Source organism: Pleurodeles waltl, chromosome 12 (assembly GCF_031143425.1).
Source record: "Pleurodeles waltl isolate 20211129_DDA chromosome 12, aPleWal1.hap1.20221129, whole genome shotgun sequence".
Lineage (NCBI taxonomy): Eukaryota > Metazoa > Chordata > Amphibia > Caudata > Salamandridae > Pleurodeles > Pleurodeles waltl.
The window spans coordinates 706995902-707017036 of NC_090451.1; positions in this window are offsets into that span (position 1 = coordinate 706995902).

Below are 21135 nucleotides of genomic sequence, written 5' to 3' on the forward strand. Positions count from 1 at the left end.
GTTGTTGTTTCTTTTTTTAGAGATGGGGAGCGACCCATCAGGCAAGGGTCGCTCCCATGGGGGGGCAAATTGTATTTAGACCATTTCTGCCCCCCTGGGGGCAGATTGGCCAATTTTAGGTCAATCTGCCCCCTAGGGGGCAGAAACCACTAGGCACCGGGGATTTGTTTTTTGGCGCCAATGTCACGCAGGGGGAGCGACCCCGTAGGCAAGGGTCGCTCCCGGGGGGGGGGGGGGTGTGGGGGTTGGGGGGGCAAATGTATTTTAGGCCATTTCTGCCCCCCCGGGGGACAGATCGGCCTATTATTAGGCCGAACTGCCCCCGGGGGGGGGGGGGCAGAACACTCTAGGCGCCAGGGGCAATTTTTTTTTTTGTGTTTTTTTTTTTTGTTGTTTCTTTTTTTAGAGATGGGGAGCGACCCATCAGGCAAGGGTCGCTCCCCTGGGGGGGCAAATTGTATTTAGACCATTTCTGCCCCCCTGGGGGCAGATTGGCCAATTTTGGGTCAATCTGCCCCCAAGGGGGCAGAAACCACAAGGCACCGGGGATTTGTTTTTTGGCGCCAATGTCACGCAGGGGGAGCGACCCCGTAGGCAAGGGTCGCTCCGGGGCGGGGGGGGGTGTGGGGGTTGGGGGGGCAAATTTATTTTAGGCCATTTCTGCCCCCCCCGGGGGACAGATCGGCCTATTTTTAGGCCGAACTGCCCCCGGGGGGGGGGGGGGCAGAACACTCTAGGCGCCAGGGCAATTTTTTTTTTGTGTTTTTTTTTTTTGTTGTTTCTTTTTTTAGAGATGGGGAGCGACCCATCAGGCAAGGGTCGCTCCCCTGGGGGGGCAAATTGTATTTAGACCATTTCTGCCCCCCTGGGGGCAGATTGGCCAATTTTAGGTTAATCTGCCCCCTAGGGGGCAGAAACCACTAGGCACCGGGGATTTGTTTTTTGGCGCCAATGTCACGCAGGGGGAGCGACCCCGTAGGCAAGGGTCGCTCCCGGGGGGGGGTGGAGGTTGGGGGGGCAAATTTATTTTAGGCCATTTCTGCCCCCCGGGGGACAGATCGGCCTATTATTAGGCCGAACTGCCCCCGGGGGGGGGCAGAACACTCTAGGCGCCAGGGCAATTTTTTTTTTGTGTTTTTTTTTTTTGTTGTTTCTTTTTTTAGAGATGGGGAGCGACCCATCAGGCAAGGGTCGCTCCCCTGGGGGGGCAAATTGTATTTAGACCATTTCTGCCCCCCTGGGGGCAGATTGGCCAATTTTAGGTCAATCTGCCCCCCAGGGGGCAGAAACCACTAGGCACCGGGGATTTGTTTTTTGGCGCCAATGTCACGCAGGGGGAGCGACCCCGTAGGCAAGGGTCGCTCCCGGGGGGGCGGTGGGGGTTGGGGGGGCAAATTTATTTTAGGCCATTTCTGCCCCCCCGGGGGACAGATCGGCCTATTATTAGGCCGAACTGCCCCCGGGGGGGGGGGGCAGAACACTCTAGGCGCCAGGGCAATTTTTTTTTTGTGTTTTTTTTTTTTGTTGTTTCTTTTTTTAGAGATGGGGAGCGACCCATCAGGCAAGGGTCGCTCCCCTGGGGGGGCAAATTGTATTTAGACCATTTCTGCCCCCCTGGGGGCAGATTGGCCAATTTTAGGTTAATCTGCCCCCTAGGGGGCAGAAACCACTAGGCACCGGGGACTTGTTTTTTGGCGCCAATGTCACGCAGGGGGAGCGACCCCGTAGGCAAGGGTCGCTCCCGGGGGGGCGGTGGAGGTTGGGGGGGCAAATTTATTTTAGGCCATTTCTGCCCCCCCGGGGGACAGATCGGCCTATTATTAGGCCGAACTGCCCCCGGGGGGGGGGCAGAACACTCTAGGCGCCAGGGCAATTTTTTTTTTGTGTTTTTTTTTTTTGTTGTTTCTTTTTTTAGAGATGGGGAGCGACCCATCAGGCAAGGGTCGCTCCCCTGGGGGGGCAAATTGTATTTAGACCATTTCTGCCCCCCTGGGGGCAGATTGGCCAATTATAGGTCGATCTGCCCCCAAGGGGGCAGAAACCACTAGGCACCGGGGATTTGTTTTTTAGCGCCAATGTCACGCAGGGGGAGCGACCCCGTAGGCAAGGGTCGCTCCCGGGGGGGGGGGTGGGGGTTGGGGGGGCAAATTTATTTTAGGCCATTTCTGCCCCCCCGGGGGACAGATCGGCCTATTTTTAGGCCAAACTGCCCCCGGGGGGGGGCAGAACACTCTAGGCGCCAGGGCAATTTTTTTTGTTGTGTTTTTTTTTTTGTTGTTTCTTTTTTTAGAGATGGGGAGCGACCCATCAGGCAAGGGTCGCTCCCCTGGGGGGGCAAATTGTATTTAGACCATTTCTGCCCCCCTGGGGGCAGATTGGCCAATTTTAGGTCAATCTGCCCCCAAGGGGGCAGAAACCACTAGGCACCGGGGATTTGTTTTTTAGCGCCAATGTCACGCAGGGGGAGCGACCCCGTAGGCAAGGGTCGCTCCCGGGGGGGGGGGGGGGGGGGGTTGGGGGGGCAAATTTATTTTAGGCCATTTCTGCCCCCCCGGGGGACAGATCGGCCTATTTTTAGGCCGAACTGCCCCCGGGGGGGGGGGCAGAACACTCTAGGCGCCAGGGCAATTTTTTTTTTGTGTTTTTTTTTGGTTGTTTCTTTTTTTAGAGATGGGGAGCGACCCATCAGGCAAGGGTCGCTCCCCTGGGGGGGGCAAATTGTATTTAGACCATTTCTGCCCCCCTGGGGGCAGATTGGCCAATTTTAAGTCAATCTGCCCCCAAGGGGGCAGAAACCACTAGGCACCGGGGATTTGTTTTTTGGTGCCAATGTCACGCAGGGGGAGCGACCCCGTAGGCAAGGGTCGCTCCCGGGGGGGGGGGGTGGAGGTTGGGGGGGCAAATTTATTTTAGGCCATTTCTGCCCCCCCGGGGGACAGATCGGCCTATTATTAGGCCGAACTGCCCCCGGGGGGGGGGGCAGAACACTCTAAGCGCCAGGGCAATTTTTTTTTTGTGTTTTTTTTTTTTTGTTGTTTCTTTTTTTAGAGATGGGGAGCGACCCATCAGGCAAGGGTCGCTCCCCTGGGGGGGGGCAAATTGTATTTAGACCATTTCTGCCCCCCTGGGGGGCAGATTGGCCAATTTTAAGTCAATCTGCCCCCAAGGGGGCAGAAACCACTAGGAACCGGGGATTTGTTTTTTGGCGCCAATGTCACGCAGGGGGAGCGACCCCGTAGGCAAGGGTCGCTCCCGGGGGGGGGGGTGGGGGTTGAGGGGGGCAAATTTATTTTAGGCCATTTCTGCCCCCCCGGGGGACAGATCGGCCTATTATTAGGCCGAACTGCCCCCGGGGGGGGGGTAGAACACTCTAGGCGCCAGGGCAATTTTTTTTTTGTGTTTTTTTTTTTTGTTGTTTCTTTTTTTAGAGATGGGGAGCGACCCATCAGGCAAGGGTCGCTCCCCTGGGGGGGCAAATTGTATTTAGACCATTTCTGCCCCCCTGGGGGCAGATTGGCCAATTTTAAGTCAATCTGCCCCCAAGGGGGCAGAAACCACTAGGCACCGGGGATTTGTTTTTTTGGCGCCAATGTCACGCAGGGGGAGCGACCCCGTAGGCAAGGGTCGCTCCCGGGGGGGGGGGGTGGGGGTTGGGGGGGCAAATTTATTTTAGGCCATTTCTGCTCCCCCGGGGGATAGATCGGCCTATTATTAGGCCGAACTGCCCCCGGGGGGGGGCAGAACACTCTAGGCGCCAGGGCAATTTTTTTTTTGTGTTTTTTTTTTTTGTTGTTTCTTTTTTTAGAGATGGGGAGCGACCCATCAGGCAAGGGTCGCTCCCCTGGGGGGGGGGCAAATTGTATTTAGACCATTTCTGCCCCCCTGGGGGCAGATTGGCCAATTTTAGGTCAATCTGCCCCCAAGGGGGCAGAAACCACTAGGCACCGGGGATTTGTTTTTTGGCGCCAATGTCCCATAGGCAAGGGTCGCTCCCGGGGGGGGGATGGGGGTTGGGGGGGGCAAATTTATTTTAGGCCATTTCTGCCCCCCCGGGGGACAGATCGGCCTATTATTAGGCCGAACTGCCCCCGGGGGGGGGGGGGGGGGCAGAAACCTCTAGGCGCCAGGGGAATTTTTTTTTTTTTCTTTGTTTTTTTTTTTTTAGAGATGGGGAGCGACCCATCAGGCAAAAGTCGCTCCCCTGGGGGGGCAAATTGTATTTAGACCATTTCTGCCCCCCTGGGGGCAGATTGGCCAATTTTAGGTCAATCTGCCCCCAAGGGGGCAGAAACCACTAGGCACCGGGGATTTGTTTTTTGGCGCCAATGTCACGCAGGGGGAGCGACCCCGTAGGCAAGGGTCGCTCCCGGGGGGGGGATGGGGGTTGGGGGGGCAAATTTATTTTAGGCCATTTCTGCCCCCCCGGGGGACAGATCGGCCTATTATTAGGCCGAACTGCCCCCGGGGGGGGGGGCAGAAACCTCTAGGCGCCAGGGGAATTTTTCTTTTTTTTCTTTTTTTTTTTCTTTTTTTTTTTTTTTTTAGAGATGGGGAGCGACCCATCAGGCAAAAGTCGCTCCCCTGGGGGACAAATTGTATTTAGGCCATTTCTGCCCCCCTTGGGGGCAGATTGGCTGAGTTTAGGTCAACCTGCCCCCAAGGGGGCAGAAACCACTAGGCACCGGGGATTTGTTTTTTGGTGCCAATGTCACGCAGGGGGAGCGACCCCGTAGGCAAGGGTCGCTCCCGGCGGGGGAGGGTGGGGGTTGGGGGGGGCAAATTTATTTTAGGGCATTTCTGCCCCCTGGGGCCGGCTGAGCTACAGGCCAAACACCACAGGTAGGCACCTTGCAAAAAACACCTCTGTTTTCTGTGAAAAAATATGTTGTGTCCACGTTGTGTTTTGGGCCATTTCCTTTTGTGGGCGCTAGGCCTACCCACAGAAGTGATGTACCATTTTTATCGAGAGACTTAGGGGAACGCTGGGTGGAAGGAAATTTGTGGCTCCTCTCAGATTCCAGAACTTTCTGTCACCGAAATGAGAGGAAAAAGTGTTTTTTGGGCCAAATTTTGATGTTTGCAAAGGATTCTGGGTAACATAACCTGGTCAGAGCCCCGCAAGTCACCCCATCTTGGATTCCCCTGGGTTTCTAGTTTTTAAAAATGCACTGGTTTGCTAGGTTTTCCTCAGGTGTCGGCTGAGCTACAGGCCAAAATCCACAGGTAGGCACTGCTTTTTATAAAAAAATGTGATGTGTCCACGTTGTGTTTTGGGCCCTTTCCTTTCGTGGGCGCTAGTCCTACCCACACAAGTGAGGTATCATTTTTATCGGGAGACTTGGGGGAACGCTGGGTAGAAGGAAATCTGTGGCTCCTCTCAGATTCCAGAACTTTCTGCCACAGAAATGTGAGTAACATGTGTATTTTTAGCCAAATTTTGAGGTTTGCAAAGGATTCTGGGTAACAGAACCTGGTCCGAGCCCCGCAAGTCACCCCTCCTTGGATTCCCCTAGGTCTCTAGTTTTCAGAAATGCACAGGTTTGGTAGGTTTCCCTAGGTGGCGGCTGAGCTAGACGCCAAAATCTACAGGTAGGCACTTCGCAAAAAACACCTCTGTTTTTTTCCAAAATTTAGGATGTGTCCACGTTGCGCTTTGGGGTGTTTCCTGTCACCGGCGCTAGGCCTACCCACGCAAGTGAGGTATCATTTTTATCGGGAGACTTGGGGGAACGCTGGGTGGAAGGAAATTTGTAGCTCCTCTCAGATTCCAGAACTTTCTGCCACAGAAATGTGAGGGACATGTGTTTTTTTAGCCAAATTTTGAGGTTTGCAAAGGATTCTGGGTAACAGAACCTGGTCCGAGCCCCGCAAGTCACCCCTCCTTGGATTCCCCTAGGTCTCTAGTTTTCAGAAATGCACAGGTTTGGTAGGTTTCCCTAGGTGCCGGCTGATCTAGAGGCCAAAATCTACAGGTAGGCACTTCGCAAAAAACACCTCTGTTTTTTTCCAAAATTTAGGATGTGTCCACGTTGCGCTTTGGGGTGTTTCCTGTCGCCGGCGCTAGGCCTACCCACGCAAGTGAGGTATCATTTTTATCGGGAGACTTGGGGGAACGCTGGGTAGAAGGAAATTTGTGGCTCCTCTCAGATTCCAGAACTTTCTGCCACAGAAATGTGAGTAACATGTGTATTTTTAGCCAAATTTTGAGGTTTGCAAAGGATTCTGGGTAACAGAACCTAGTCCGAGCCCCACAAGTCACCCCTCCTTGGATTCCCCTAGGTCTCTAGTTTTCAGAAATGCACAGGTTTGGTAGGTTTCCCTAGGTGCCGGCTGAGCTAGAGGCCAAAATCTACAGGTAGGCACTTTGCAAAAAACACCTCTGTTTTTTTCCAAAATTTAGGATGTGTCCACGTTGCGCTTTGGGGTGTTTCCTGTCGCGGGCGCTAGGCCTACCCACGCAAGTGAGGTATCATTTTTATCGGGAGACTTGGGGGAACGCTGGGTGGAAGGAAATTTGTAGCTCCTCTCAGATTCCAGACTTTCTGCCACAGAAATGTGAGGGACATGTGTTTTTTTAGCCAAAATTTTGAGGTTTGCAAAGGATTCTGGGTAACAGAACCTGGTCCGAGCCACACAAGTCACCCCTCCTTGGATTCCCATAGGTCTCTAGTTTTCAGAAATGTACAGGTTTGGTAGGTTTCCCTAGGTGGCGGCTGAGCTAGAGGCCAAAATCTCAAGGTAGTCACTTTGCTAAAAACAGCTCTGTTTTCTGTGATGTGTCCACGTTGTGTTTTGGGGGATATCCTGTCGCGGGCGCTAGGCCTACCCACACAAGTGAGGTATCATTTTTATCGGGAGACGTGGGGGAACGCTGGGTGGAAGGAAATTTGTGGCTCCTCTCAGATTCCAGAACTTTCTGCCACAGAAATGTGAGGAACATGTGTTTTTTTAGCCAAATTTTGAGGTTTGCAAAGGATTCTGGGTAACAGAACCTGGTCCGAGCCACACAAGTCACCCCTCCTTGGATTCCCCTAGGTCTCTAGTTTTCAGAAATGTACAGGTTTGGTAGGTTTCCCTAGGTGCCGGCTGAGCTAGAGGCCAAAATCTACAGGTAGTCACTTTGCTAAAAACAGCTCTGTTTTCTGTGATATGTCCACGTTGTGTTTTGGGGCATATCCTGTCGCGGGCGCTAGGCCTACCCACACAAGTGAGGTATCATTTTTATCGGGAGACGTGGGGGAACGCTGGGTGGAAGGAAATTTGTGGCTCCTCTCAGATTCCAGAACTTTCTGCCACAGAAATGTGAGGAACATGTGTTTTTTTAGCCAAATTTTGAGGTTTGCAAAGGATTCTGGGTAACAGAACCTGGTCCGAGCCCCGCAAGTCACCCCTCCTTGGATTCCCCTAGGTCTCTAGTTTTCAGAAATGCACAGGTTTGGTAGGTTTCCCTAGGTGGCGGCTGAGCTAGAGGCCGAAATCTACAGGTAGTCACTTTGCTAAAAACAGCTCTGTTTTCTGTGATATGTCCACGTTGTGTTTTGGGGCATATCCTGTCGCGGGCGCTAGGCCTACCCACACAAGTGAGGTATCATTTTTATCGGGAGACGTGGGGGAACGCTGGGTGGAAGGAAATTTGTGGCTCCTCTCAGATTCCAGAACTTTCTGCCACAGAAATGTGAGGAACATGTGTTTTTTTAGCCAAATTTTGAGGTTTGCAAAGGATTCTGGGTAACAGAACCTGGTCCGAGCCACACAAGTCACCCCTCCTTGGATTCCCCTAGGTCTCTAGTTTTCAGAAATGTACAGGTTTGGTAGGTTTCCCTAGGTGCCGGCTGAGCTAGAGGCCAAAATCTACAGGTAGTCACTTTGCTAAAAACAGCTCTGTTTTCTGTGATATGTCCACGTTGTGTTTTGGGGCATATCCTGTCGCGGGCGCTAGGCCTACCCACACAAGTGAGGTATCATTTTTATCGGGAGACGTGGGGGAACGCTGGGTGGAAGGAAATTTGTGGCTCCTCTCAGATTCCAGAACTTTCTGCCACAGAAATGTGAGGAACATGTGTTTTTTTTAGCCAAATTTTGAGATTTGCAAAGGATTCTGGGTAACAGAACCTGGTCCGAGCCCCGCAAGTCACCCCTCCTTGGATTCCCCTAGGTCTCTAGTTTTCAGAAATGCACAGGTTTGGTAGGTTTCCCTAGGTGGCGGCTGAGCTAGAGGCCAAAATCTACAGGTAGTCACTTTGCTAAAAACAGCTCTGTTTTCTGTGATATGTCCACGTTGTGTTTTGGGGCATATCCTGTCGCGGGGCGCTAGGCCTACCCACACAAGTGAGGTATCATTTTTATCGGGAGACGTGGGGGAACGCTGGGTGGAAGGAAATTTGTGGCTCCTCTCAGATTCCAGAACTTTCTGCCACAGAAATGTGAGGAACATGTGTTTTTTTAGCCAAATTTTGAGGTTTGCAAAGGATTCTGGGTAACAGAACCTGGTCCGAGCCCCGCAAGTCACCCCTCCTTGGATTCCCCTAGGTCTCTAGTTTTCAGAAATGCACAGGTTTGGTAGGTTTCCCTAGGTGGCGGCTGAGCTAGAGGCCAAAATCTACAGGTAGTCACTTTGCTAAAAACAGCTCTGTTTTCTGTGATATGTCCACGTTGTGTTTTGGGGCATATCCTGTCGCGGGCGCTAGGCCTACCCACACAAGTGAGGTATCATTTTTATCGGGAGACGTGGGGGAACGCTGGGTGGAAGGAAATTTGTGGCTCCTCTCAGATTCCAGAACTTTCTGCCACAGAAATGTGAGGAACATGTGTTTTTTTAGCCAAATTTTGAGATTTGCAAAGGATTCTGGGTAACAGAACCTGGTCCGAGCCCCGCAAGTCACCCCTCCTTGGATTCCCCTAGGTCTCTAGTTTTCAGAAATGCACAGGTTTGGTAGGTTTCCCTAGGTGGCGGCTGAGCTAGAGGCCAAAATCTACAGGTAGTCACTTTGCTAAAAACAGCTCTGTTTTCTGTGATATGTCCACGTTGTGTTTTGGGGCATATCCTGTCGCGGGCGCTAGGCCTACCCACACAAGTGAGGTATCATTTTTATCGGGAGACATGGGGGAACGCTGGGTGGAAGGAAATTTGTGGCTCCTCTCAGATTCCAGAACTTTCTGCCACAGAAATGTGAGGAACATGTGTTTTTTTAGCCAAATTTTGAGGTTTGCAAAGGATTCTGGGTAACAGATACTGGTCCGAGCCCCGCAAGTCACCCCTCCTTGGATTCCCCTAGGTCTCTAGTTTTCAGAAATGCACAGGTTTGGTAGGTTTCCCTAGGTGGCGGCTGAGCTAGAGGCCAAAATCTACAGGTAGTCACTTTGCTAAAAACAGCTCTGTTTTCTGTGATATGTCCACGTTGTGTTTTGGGGCATATCCTGTCGCGGGCGCTAGGCCTACCCACACAAGTGAGGTATCATTTTTATCGGGAGACGTGGGGGAACGCTGGGTGGAAGGAAATTTGTGGCTCCTCTCAGATTCCAGAACTTTCTGCCACAGAAATGTGAGGAACATGTGTTTTTTTAGCGAAATTTTAAGGTTTGCAAAGGATTCTGGGTAACAGAACCTGGTCCGAGCCCCGCAAGTCACCCCTCCTTGGATTCCCCTAGGTCTCTAGTTTTCAGAAATGCACAGGTTTGGTAGGTTTCCCTAGGTGGCGGCTGAGCTAGAGGCCAAAATCTACAGGTAGTCACTTTGCTAAAAACAGCTCTGTTTTCTGTGATATGTCCACGTTGTGTTTTGGGGTATATCCTGTCGCGGGCGCTAGGCCTACCCACACAAGTGAGGTATCATTTTTATCGGGAGACGTGGGGGAACGCTGGGTGGAAGGAAATTTGTGGCTCCTCTCAGATTCCAGAACTTTCTGCCACAGAAATGTGAGGAACATGTGTTTTTTTAGCCAAATTTTGAGGTTTGCAAAGGATTCTGGGTAACAGAACCTGGTCCGAGCCACACAAGTCACCCCTCCTTGGATTCCCCTAGGTCTCTAGTTTTCAGAAATGCACAGGTTTGGTAGGTTTCCCTAGGTGGCGGCTGAGCTAGAGGCCAAAATCTACAGGTAGTCACTTTGCTAAAAACAGCTCTGTTTTCCGTGATGTGTCCACGTTGTGTTTTGGGGCATATCCTGTCGCGGGTGCTAGGCCTACCCACACAAGTGAGGTATCATTTTTATCGGGAGACGTGGGGGAACGCTGGGTGGAAGGAAATTTGTGGCTCCTCTCAGATTCCAGAACTTTCTGCCACAGAAATGTGAGGAACATGTGTTTTTTTAGCCAAATTTTGAGGTTTGCAAAGGATTCTGGGTAACAGAACCTGGTCCGAGCCACACAAGTCACCCCTCCTTGGATTCCCCTAGGTCTCTAGTTTTCAGAAATGCACAGGTTTGGTAGGTTTCCCTAGGTGGCGGCTGAGCTAGAGGCCAAAATCTACAGGTAGTCACTTTGCTAAAAACAGCTCTGTTTTCTGTGATGTGTCCATGTTGTGTTTTGGGGCATATCCTGTCGCGGGTGCTAGGCCTACCCACATAAGTGAGGTACCATTTTTATCGGGAGACTTGGGGGAACATAGATTAGCAAAACAAGTACTATTGCCCCTTGTCTTTCTCTACATTTTTTCCTTCCAAATATAGGAGTGTGTGTAAAAAAGACATCTATTTGAGAAATTCCCTGTAATTCACGTGCTACTATGGTCACCCCGGAATTCAGAGATGTGCAAATAACCACTGCTCCTCAACACCTTATCTTGTGCCCTTTTTGGAAATGCAAAGGTTTTCTTGATAGCAATTTTTTACTCCTTATATTTCAGCAAATGAATTGCTGTATACCCGGTATAGAATGAAAACGCACTGCAGGGTGCAGCTCATTTATTGGCTCTGGGTTCCTCGGGTTCTTGATGAACCTACAAGCCCTATATATCCCCGCAACCAGAGGAGTCCAGCAGACGTAACGGTATATTGCTTTCGATAATCTGACATTGCAGGGAAAAGTTACAGAGTAAAACGTAGAGAAAAATTGATGGTTTTTTCACCTCAATTTCAATATTTTTCTTTTTCAGCTGTTATTTTCTGTAGGAAACCCTTGTAGGATCTACACAAATGACCCCTTGCTGAATTCAGAATTTTGTCTACTTTTCAGAAATGTTTAGGTTTCTGGGATCCAGCATTGGTTTCATGACCATTCCTGTCACTGACTGGAAGGAGGCTGAAAGCACAAAAAATTGCACAAATGGGGTATGCCCCAGTAAAATGCCAAAATTGTGTTGAAAAATTGGGTTTTCTGATTCAAGTCTGCCTGTTCCTGAAAGCTGGGAAGCTGCTGAGTTTAGCACCGCAAACCCTTTGTTGATGCCATTTTCAGGGGAAAAACCACAAGCCTTCTTCTGCAGCCACTTTTTCCAATTTTTTTGAAAAAAACGAAATTTTCACTGTATTTTGGCCAATTTCTTGGCTTCCTTCAAGGGAACCCACAAAGTCTGGGTACCTCTAGAATCCCTAGGATGTTGGAAAAAAAGGACGCAAATTTGGCTTGGTTAGCTTATGTGGACAAAAAGTTATGAGGGCCTAAGCGCGAACTGCCCCAAATAGGCAAAAAAAGGCCCGGCACAGGAGGGGGAAAAGGCCTGGCAGCGAAGGGGTTAAAGCCTAATATTATAATGTACACTACTTATTATGATACCGGGGACTCCCACTTCGACGACGGGGAATGCTTCAAGCATGTGAATCTATGAAAGATTCAATACTGGAGAAACATTGGATCTTGGCTCCTGCAGTTTTAAAACTGCGACCCGAGCTGTCAAAATAAACCATTTTGACAGGAGAATATTTCCCTTTTAAATATGTCACCTATATGAAGGCCTTGTAGCCCACAAGGTAGGGTGCATGGTATTTAAAAGTAGGACATGTAAACGTTTGTAGTTAACATGCCCTCACAGAGATTACCCCCAAGGGACGTTTTCACTGTAGGAAGGCTAGTTGGCCCATACACAAACATCAAGACACAATTTTAATTATTAATTCTGCTATCTCAGCCTAGGGACCAGCTACAAAAATGATTCAAGAACTTTGTTTTAATATTTATTAAAAACCCAACTAAATGGTGAAGTTGGATGTTTAATAAATATTAAGGAAGAAAATAAGTTACCTGTAACAACTCTAGTTCTCCAGTATTGGAGTCTTTCATAGATTCACATGTTTAAATCATTGCCTGTCGTCGAGATGGGAGTCCCCGGAAACATGTAATAGTAATACTATGTTAAAGTTAGTGCAAGAAGGCCCTAAGCCTTTCAATGTTGCAGTCTATCATAGTCAATTTAAAAAAGAGACCAAGCCCATCCTTCAACCAATCAGGCTGCAATTCCCTTTAAAACACTCCTGAGAGAAGCTCCAGTCCCCCAGACTTTCCACAGCATAAGTGCTGGAGAAGCACAAGAGAAGAGAAAGAAGAGCGCCTCAGGGAGGAGGGCGGGTCGCATGTGAATCTATGAAAGATTCCAATACTAGAGAACTACAGTTACAGGTAAGTAACTTATTTTCTTACTACAGTATTGTAACTTTCATAGGTTCACATGCTTGAATCAGAGTACAAAGCAGTAGTGAGGCACACTGTAATGTCAGTTGTGAGTACCTCAAAAGAATACCAACAATATCTGTAAGCAAGTATACAGATATAACATAGAGCATAAAACAACTGCTTACATCTGTTACCAGAAACTGTGCAGCATATAAACACCCTCCATTTGATACAGAATGGTAGGAAGACAGAGATAGCTCACTTTTACCGGCAAAGATGTCTTAGGCCCAGCTCTAACTCCCCTCGAGGAGTGGAATTGTGTATGGGAAGTATACTATTGCGGATCACTGTCCTCATAATATTCCTTCTGCTCCTCCTGGCACTTTACATTTAGTTGGGAGGGACTGTGTGCGATCCTATAGTGCCCTTTGTCATCCGAGTCCTCTTCCTCCTCAAACAAATGAGTTGGTATTAGGGGAGTCACCTTACTAGGAGGTGTGTGCTCAAGGGTCAACAGCATTGATTCCTGATGTTTGAGTCTTTTTCCCCTAGTCAACAGGCAACAATGAGGTCGTTGATCGTGTCGTTGATGGAGCTGTCCTCAGTGTGATGGAAGATGTATCCACCTTTGGCAGAGTCATGGTTGAAGAGAGCGTGGACTGCCGCACTGTGAATAGCGTTAACAGAAGAGACGTCATCGTTGATGACAAGGCGATCTTGAGCATCGACGGCTTGGTCACAGACGCCATTGTCGAGAATGTAACCATCGAGAAGGAGGTAGACACGGACATAGAAGAGATGGTGAATGTGCTCTTCGTTGATGATGCTGCTGTATACTTCTTTGCTGTCAACAGTATCAACGATGACACTGTCTTTGACAGTGGGGTGCTTGTAAACAATCTGCTGAGGAAGCTTTTTTGAAAGTATGGAAGACTTAGGAGGTGGTGTAGGCAGCTCAGAGGAGGATTCTTTAGTCGTTTCAGAGGAGGTAGAATGTTCTTTTCTCTCCTTTACTGATGGATCCAACCTGGAGACTTGAAAGGACTGTGGCATTTCTAAGACCCTCAAGTAGTCTTTTTTGGGCTGTTTTGAGGAGGGTCTAGCATGGGGTGATCTCTCTATCTTGTGAGATCTACTGGAAGATGAAAAGGGGTTATTACTGTCAGAATCTGAAACTGGCTCTTTCCTGCTTTTAAGCATTTGTAGCCAGATAAGGAGCCTTCATTCTCTGTCCCTTAAAGGTTTTGTAGAAAAGTGTAGGAGGCTGACCTGGTGTGTGGTGGACACGTATGGTGTTGGCACCTTATACCAGGTCCAGGCAACATTTATTAGTAAGGGTTACAGTGTCTAGGGAGCCAGGGCTCTCCAGTGGTAGCTGTGGTAAGCAGCCAAGACCTATCTAGGAGTGTGAAGCACTTGCAATACCATAGTAGTCACACAGTAACTTATCACGCATGAAAGGTACCACACAGTGTTGCAAAAATAAAGGTACTTTATTTCAGTAATACTGAACTAGAATGCAATAGGCAATCCCCCTGTCTGGAGATAAGTACACCCAAAAAACATCTCCGCCCACCTGAGAGACCTACACTGGTTCCCCATCAATAAATGCATCACCTTCAAACTCCTGACCCACACACACGGGGCCCTCCACAACGCAAGCAATAGCAAGGACCCTATGTGAGGGCCAAACCATATACTAATGGGTCCCCCACCAGAGGATATGGAGTAGATAGCCAAGGGCTGGGAGAGTATGGAACCCCACGTGGTGACTATCTAGAAGACCCCCAGCGACCAGGAGAGCAGAGGTATGTTACCTGGTCGTCCCATAGGCTAACATTGGGAATTAGAATTGGAACAGTGCAACAACAGGACCAGGCCGGTAGAACACAACGGTGGATTCCGGATGAAGAGGACTGGTAAAAGAAGGGGACAGAGCCCAGTCCACGCAGGAGTGTCCAGGTGGGCAGGAGGCAATGCCCACCCTTCTGTGGTTGAAGATCTGGAATGATGGTGATGGGTGAAGGCCAGTTGCAGAGTCCAGGAGCTACAGAAGAGTCCCTGAAGTCATCCAGGAGCTGTCCCTTGACGGTCGCCGGAATGCAGACGGGTCAGTGGTCAGGAGGCCCACTAACAAGCTAATGCAAGTTGGAGCTGAAGAAGATTTACAGGGCTGGAGAGGACTAGCAAGGGCCTGGGGACTCGACCCTTGGAGGGGAGTCCGGGCTGGCACTGACAAGACAGGAGAGCCAGTAGAAGCAGTCAGAGCCCCCACAAGCAACCCACTAGCAGCAGGCACAGTAAGTCGCAGTGAAGCCCAGGCAGTACACCAGAAAAAGAGTCCCAAGTCGCTAGAGCAGCAGAAAGGAGACTGTCCTTGCAGAGGGAGAGTGTTGGGGGCCAGGGCTACTTGGAGCATGAAGATCCCTCAGAGCAGGAATTAACAAGACTTGGTTGCTGCAACAGTCGTGGTGCACAGTGATTCCGTCCTGGAGGAAGAGGCAAGGGCACACCGTCTCCCAAGATGGACAGAAGGCAAAGAGGACCCAGAGGACTCCCGCAGAACCACCACCTGTGTTGGATAATATTCGCAGATCCAGAGTAAAGCAGATCTCGGCATGCAGACGTTTTTGCCTTAGGTGCCTGCAGTTGCAGGGGAGTGACTCCTTCACTCCAAGGGCGATTCCTTCTTGCTTCTTTGGTTCATCTGAAGTCTTTCCGACCCCAGAGAATGCACAGTTGTGGAAATGTGGCAAAATACTGACAGGAACCGTGGAAACAATGTTGCAGGGCGAGGTCGTCTCGGTGTTGCAGTCTTGTTCGGTTCCTGTGAAGTCCTGTAGCGGTTCTGGTGGCCAAGAGCAGAAGAGGTAGTTGCAGAGGAGTCCTGGTGGAGGAGTCCTGGTGGACAAATCTGGGGACACACCCACAAGGGAGTCCCCAAATAGCTTTAAAAATGGGGCTTGGTCACTTTGCAAGGTGACCACATATTAGAGGGGGTCGCTGAGGTCACCTGCCTGACCTGACCACCCAAATGTTTCCAGGGGCCTTTGCCCATCTTAATTTCAAGATGACAGAATCAAGTGGCCACCTGGAGGGGCTCTGGGCACCACCCCGGGGTGGTGATGGACAGGGGACCTCTGGGCCCTGTACTCCATCAATGCCTGCTCACACTGCAGCCTTGGCATCCCTGCCGCCGCCGCTCTTGCTGACACCGGCGCCTCTCCCTGCACCATGGCCTGTAGACACCACTCGTGAGGTACATGAGGCATCGTCCTGTCCCACACCGCAGCCCGGGTCCACTGATGCCAGCACCATCAATTCCAGTGTCTTCACCAGGCATCCCTGCCTGCACTGTGGCCTTTGGACACAGCTCGTGAGGGTCACAAAGCCCTTCCTGTCCTTTCGGCTTGGGCCTGCCGACGACAGTGCTTCAGCAATGACGGCGACGCTGCCTGCACCGTGACCTGGTGACACTCACGTCGAACCGCCCTGCTTCACTTCGCAGCCCTGGTCTCACCGACGCTGCTGGACGCCGTCACCGAGACACTGCCTGCACCATGACATGTGGGCACCGCATGTAGCATTGTCCCGCTTCGCACTGCAGCCCTGACACCATCCACGCCAGGGCTTCTGACTTCATCAGCCTGGAGTTCGATCTGCAATGCGTGTGCACTGACTCTGGAACCGACACAGCGACGCCGATTTCCAGGGCTCACTGCGAGGATCACGACACCCTGCAATTCTAAATGTACTTTTTGTAGGTCTTCCCGACACCATAGCTGGCCTGTAACGTCGCAGCTGGTCTGAACTGTTGGTTTTGTTGATCACGACGTTGTGATAGGCCCAGGTAGAGCTATTGACTTCAAGAAACTGTATTTTTGAGTAAATCTTGCAAAATTTATATCTTTAACACTGTATGTTGGATTTTTATCATTTTGGTCTTGTCTTACACAGATAAATATTGCCTATTTTTCTAAAACTGATGTGGTGTCCTTTTGTAGTGTTTTCACTTATTACAGTATGTTATGTGCAAATGCTTTACACATTGCTTCTGAGATTTGCCTGACTGCTTGGGCCAAGCTACCAAGGGGGTGAGCAGGGGTTATCTGAGCGGTATCTCCCTTATCCTGACTAAAGCGAGGGTCCCTACTTGGATAGGGTGCAAACCGACTGCCAACTAGAGACCCCATTTCTAACACCTGCCAAAGCTAACACTTTCACCGGGACCTCTTTCAAAACCTATTCAACACTGCAGAGCACTCCTACGATGCCACCTCCTGCTGCCTTGCCCCAAGGAAGGATTCTGACTTTCACAAAAAAAATCCAAGGGCCTCAATGTCACAGTGGTGGTCTGACAGCCGCACTCCAGGCAGTCTGACCGCCACATTACAACCCTGGCGGTCGGATCACCAGGGGACCACTGTCCACTCCAGAAATATGGTCCCCTATGGGCTGAAAGGGGTCTGAGTTGTGGTCAGCCACAGTGGTAATGAGTGTAGCGTTGCCGCGCTGATTACGAGTCCAGTTTCTGCCAGCCTTTTCATGGCTGGGACCCTGCCATGAAAAGGCTGGCCAAAACACAGTGCAGGGGGCCACAGGGGGACCACGGCACTGCCCACAACCATATCATGGACAGTGCAGGGTCCCCCCTACCCAGTACTCTCAGAATGTGCCTTGTCTGCTCTGCTAGGTTGACGGCCGCCTCATCCCTGTGAGTTTGACAGTCGGCTCATCCGACCACCAAGCTCGTAACAAGCCCCTAACTATCAAAGTGTAACCTCTGACCACGTTGAGCCTGGCTAGCTATCTGGCGGGAGCATCACTCCAGTCAGCCTGATATCATACCTAGGTCCTGATGTACCATGCCCAGTTTACCCGCATTGGTGTTTAGTGCCTTTCTGGTGTTATTTTGGCTGAGAACTTTAAAAAGTCATATCTCCGATGGCCTTGTTGGATTTTTTTGTTGCTTCAGTGTCAGTTTGCTCATTAAATTATTCTCTAGTTTCATAAACTGGAGTGTGATTTTTTTATTGTGTTGTGCTTTTGTCTTTTTAACTGTTTTGCTATTGCTAGATGCTTTACACATTTTTAAGTTGAGCAAGCCTGTTCTGTGCTTTTGCTGGTACTAAGGCCTGGTGGTGTTTGGATGTGCATATCTTGCAGCTATGAATGTTTTCTGCTGTGAGTCAAGAGAGCTGCCCTGATGCTGTCACTCACCTAAAGGTCCCTCTCCTTATAAATCTTAGAAACCTCGCAGAAGTTAGGATTTATAGCGCCCTATGAATACAAAGAGTGAGGGGAGTCCTTCCTGCCGAAACCACTGTAGAAGGGACAGTGTAATGAGTTGCTATTTGATTTCAAGGGTTCTATAGGTCTTAATGCAAGCAAGGACATGGGGCCTTCTTCACACTGCTGTAACGTAGGAAAATACAACCACAATTGGGGGCTGGAGGGCACCTCACATCACTGGGCCACTACATTAATGACAGATATGGCCCTGCCAGGAAGTATACACATATATTTATGATATTGATTTACTAATTGTCTTAGTCCAAATTATCACCCCCATCAAACACATATATCTCTTGTAGGAAGTTGACTCTGTATGTACTATTTCAAAGTAAGAAATAGCATGCACAGAGTCCAAGGGTTCCCCTTAGAGGTAAGATAGTGGCAAAAATAGATAATTCTAATGCTCTATTTTGTGGTAGTGTGGTCGAACAGTAGGCTTATCAGAGGGTAGTGTTAAGCATTTGTTGTACACACACAGGCAATTAATGAGGAACACACACTCAAAGACAATTCCAGGCCAATAGGTTTTTTTATTTAGAAAAATATATTTTCTTAGTTTATTTTAAGAACCACAGGTTCAAGATTTACAAACAATACTCTAAATGAAAGGTATTTCACTCAGGTATCTTAGGAACTTGGAATCATCCCAATAGCATGTACAGTTTTGGCAAAAATGGCAATAAGCTATTTTAAAAATGGACACTGCAAAAAATCAACAGTTCCTGGGGAGGTAAGTATTTGTTAGGTTCACAGGTAAATACAACACTTACAGGGTTCAAAGTTCGGTCCAAGGTAGCCCACAGTTTGGGGTTCAAGGCAACCCCAAAGTTAACCACACCAGCAGCTCAGGGCCAGTCAGGTGCAGAGGTCAAAGTGGTGCCCAAAACACATAGGCTTCAATGGAAATAGGGGTGCCCTGGTTCCAGTCTGCCAGCAGGTAAGTACCCGCGACTTCGGAGGGCAGACCTTAGGGGTTTTGTAGGGCACTGGGGGGGGACACAAGCAGGCACAGAAAGTACACCCTCAGCGGCACAGGGGCGACAGGGTGCAGAGTGCAAACAGGCGTCGGGTTCGCAATAGGATTCAATGGGGGTCTCTTCAGCGATGCAGGCAGGCAAGGGGGGGCTCCTCGGGGTAGCCACCACCTGGGCTAGAAAGAGGGCCGTCTGGGGGTCGCTCCTGCACTGGAGTTCGGTTCCTTCAGGTCCTGTGGGCTGCGGTGCAGTGTGTCTTCCAGGCGTCAGGTTCCTTGAAACAGGCAGTCGCGGTCAGGGGGGTCTCTGGATTCCCTCTGCAGACGTCGCTGTGGGGGCTCAGGGGGGTCAACTCTGGCTACTCACGGGCTCGCAGTCGCCGGGGAGTCCTCCCTGTAGAGGTAGTTTTCCATAGGTCGAGCAGGGGGCGTCGGGTGCAGAGTGGAAAGTCTCACGCTTCCAGCAGGAAACGTGTGGTCTTTAAAAGTTGCTTCTTTGTTGCAAAGTTGCAGTCTTGGTGAACAGGGCCGCTGTCCTCAGGAGCTTCTTGGTCCTTTTAGATGCAGGGTAGTCCTCTGAGGCTTCAGAGGTCGCTGGACCCTGGGGGATGCATCGCTGTTGCAGTTTTTCTTGAAGTGGGGAGACAGGCTGGTAGGGCTGGGGCCAAAGCAGTTGGTGTCTCCGTCTTCTCTGCAGGGCTTCAGGTCAGCAGTGCTTCTTCGTTTTCAGGTTGCAGGAATCTATCTTCCTCGGTTCTGGGAGCCCCTAAATACTCAATCTAGGGGTGTGTTTAGGTCTGGGAGGTTAGTAGCCAATGGCTACTAACCCTGAGGGTGGCTACACCCTCTTTGTGCCTCCTCCCGGTGGGGAGGGGGTCACATCCTTAATCTTATTGGGGGAATCCTCCATCTGCAAGATGGAGGATTTCTAAAAGTCAGAGTCACCGCAGCTCAGGACACCTTAGGGGTTGTCCTGACTGGCCAGTGACTCCTCCTTGTTTTTCTCATTATCTCCTCCGGCCTTGCCGCCAAAAGTGGGGGCAGTGGCCGGAGGGGCGGGCATCTCCACTAGCTGGGATGCCCTGTGGCGCTGTAGCAATGGAGGTGAGCCATTGAGGCTCACCGCCAGGTGTTACAGTTCCTGCAGGGGGGAGGTGAGAAGCACCTCCAACCAGTACAGGCTTTGTTCCTGGCCACAGAGTGACAAAGGCACTCTCCCCATGTGGCCAACAACATGTCTGGTGTGTGGCAGGCTGGTAAAACTAGTCAGCCCACACTAGAAGTCGGGTATGTTTTCAGGGGGCATCTCTAAGATGCCCTCTGGGTGTATTTCACAATAATATGTACACTGCCATCAGTGTGCATTTATTGTGCTGAGAAGTTTGATACAAAACTTCCCAGTTTTCAGTGTAGCCATTATGGTGCTGTGGAGTTCGTGTATGACAGACTCCCAGACCATATACTCTTATGGCTACCCTGCACTTACAATGTCTAAGGTTTTGCTTAGACACTGTAGGGGCATAGTGCTCATGCACCTATGCCCTCACCTGTGGTATAGTGCACCCTGCCTTAGGGCTGTAAGGCCTGCTAGAGGGGTGACTTATCTATGCCATAGGCAGTGTGAGGTTGGCATGGCACCCTGAGGGGAGTGCCATGTCGACATAGTCATTTTCTCCCTACCAGCACACACAAGCTGGCAAGCAGTGCGCATGTGCTGAGTGAGGGGTCCCCAGGGTGGCATAAGATATGCTGCAGCCCTTAGAGACCTTCCCTGGCATCAGGGCCTTGGTACCAGGGGTACCAGTTACAAGGGACTTATCTGGGTGCCAGGGTTGTGCCAACTGTGGAGACAAAGGTACAGTTTAGGGAAAGAACACTGGTGCTGGGGCCTGGTTAGCAGGCCTCAGCACACTTTCAAATCATAACTTGGCATCAGCGAAGGCAAAAAGTCAGGGGGTAACCATGCCGAGGAGGCATTTCCTTACAATTTGGTATTTAGGTTAGCTGTCTATTGGCTTTAACATGGCATTAGACATTACATTTTGTATTCAATTTAGCTGCCTATTGGCTTTAACGTGGAGTTCGACATTGCAGTTGAGACATAGCAGATGAGCTGTGTTTTATCACGTGGTTGACCAAGCAGTGTTTTTCGTATTGAATTCACACCAAACCCTAGCTGATAAGAGAGTGTATATTTTGTGTTTACCTCTCTATCCAGTCTAGGAATGAGTGAGATTTGGAGACTTGGCATCTCTCCAAACTCTTGTTCGGTTCCCACACTGAGCCAGTATTTTTGCTCTAAACGGTGTCCCTGGACAGCA